We start from the raw sequence: 2,183 nt of genomic DNA, 5'->3' as shown, positions 1-2,183 counted from the left end.
TAATAGGAATGTTTTACACTAGTTTAAGGAGTCCTAGAACTACACAACATGCCGCAAACGATAATGGAAAACAAGTCGGGACCGAAATCGAAACGTCTTGATCATAGGGGCTCGGTTGATGGGGCATTGTCGCTTGGCTTGGCTGGAGGTGGACCGTGGCTGGGCTAGAGTCAGGTATGGGTCAGGGGAAGAGTCCTAGACATGCATGGACTCGAGATAAGAGGCTGGGGAGGAGTCCTAGAAAGCTAGGAATCCACCCGAGAGCCAACAAGAGGGAGCGCAGGTTGTAGCTTGTGCAGGGAAGAGAGGGCTCGGCCAGGGGATTTGGGGCTGGGCTAGGCTAGGTCCTTAGAGTCCTAAGATGGTGCACAATGGTCTAGACAGGGGCTGGTGTGGCTTAGGTGGCTACTGGCTCGAAAGGAAAAGTGAGAACGCTAGAGGCATCATACGCGAGGCTGCTGTGCTGTTGTGGTGGCTCGCTGCATGGGTTATAGGGCTTGGGTCGTTCTGGGTCGAGTCTGGGCGTGGTCCAGGGATGGTACGGGTCACGAGGGGCCAAGTGGTTCAGGACTGGAAGGGGTCCTAGTCTAGATATGAGTCCTAAGGTCCATAGGATACACACGCACAACACATGCAGAATTGGGGTCGAGTTCCAGGAGGTTTTTGAGCTGGGCATGGCTGGTTCTTTGGGCTGGGCTTGGTCAAGAGGGTCCCTAGCTAGGTTGACTAGGATTTGGCTCGAGGTGGCTCGAGCGTGGCTCGAGTAAATTGGGAGATGGCTCGGTGTGTTCGTCGTTGTGTCAAAAACAAAAATTAAAAGGCTAAAATTGAAACCATGGGTCAACGGGTGTGGTTCATGGCTCACAATGGTAGAATAAATAATAAAAATGTTATGTTTAAAATTTGGGATCAAAATAATGAGTTTTGGATTTATTCATGATTTAATCGCCGCACGAAATGCTAATTAACGAGTTAATTGAAACGCCTAGTTTTATGCTTCATAAAATTATGAAAAATTATATTTAAGCTCAAATAATTATTAAAAGTCTAAGTTTTTAATTTAGGAATTTTATATTAAATTTTGGGATTTTTCGGGATTGAAACGCCTTCTAAATGACTAATTACGAATTAATTAAAAAACCTAGTATTTAAGCTAAATAAAATTATGAGAATTTTAATTTAGGCTTAAATAATTATTTGGGGCATGTTATAGTCAAAGAAATTAAGAAAAAGTCAAAAACGTGAAATTTTAAGTATAGAGGTAAAACGGTCATTTTACATCCAAAAATTAGTAAACGTCATGACAGTGCTCTGATTTCTGTTTTATATGTTAATATGATTATTTTAAATTTTCATGGGTATGTATATGTTAAAAAATGTTATTTTCAAAATGTTTATGAATTTTATGATTTAACGTAGACATTTAAAAGACATGTGTATGCTTGGTTTAAAAGAAAAACGTTATATGCATGTTTAAATTTTATAAAGTGATGAGAATATGAAACGTTGAAAGAAGTGAAGTAATTGTGACTAATACGATAATATGTTGGAGATATCGTGAGTGTTATGGTCTAGTGGGAGCCCGACGATCGTGTTTCCTTGGATACGGATATGTTTATGTATAAGATGATATGTTAATACGTAAGGCCAAGGCTCAGTTGACCGGTGAGAGTGTTGCTAGTGTCCCCGCCGCCCAGTACTGTGGTTACATGTAGATGGATCCATCGCCCAACACGTAGACGTAGATGAATACGAAAGTCAAAATTAATGATCTGAATTCAACGAAAGGAAGAAGGAATACGTATATGTTGATGATGATATGAATATGTATATGTTGATGATGATATGAATATGAATATGTTTATGATGATATGAAAACGTTTATGCAAATGTTTATGAAAATGTTTACGAACATGTTTGTATTTAAAGTTTATGCATTATGAAAATGTTTACGAAAATGTTCATGTTTAAAGTTTACACGCATCTTCAAGAAAACGATATTTTAAGTACAAGTATTTTTACGGTGCATGTGATATGTATATGTAGTACTTGTTATTAAGATTGTGGTGTGTTGGGTCTTTAACTAGGCTCATTAGGTGTGATTGATGCAGGTGCTATTAATTATGAATATGTTAATGAAGGTCTTGATGGTTGACTTTGTAGGACTGAAGGTGCACATGACC

This window comes from Primulina huaijiensis, chromosome 2 (genome assembly GCF_012295235.1).
Source record: "Primulina huaijiensis isolate GDHJ02 chromosome 2, ASM1229523v2, whole genome shotgun sequence".
Taxonomy (NCBI): Eukaryota; Viridiplantae; Streptophyta; class Magnoliopsida; order Lamiales; family Gesneriaceae; genus Primulina; species Primulina huaijiensis.
Note: the sequence above shows the minus strand (reverse complement) of the source record.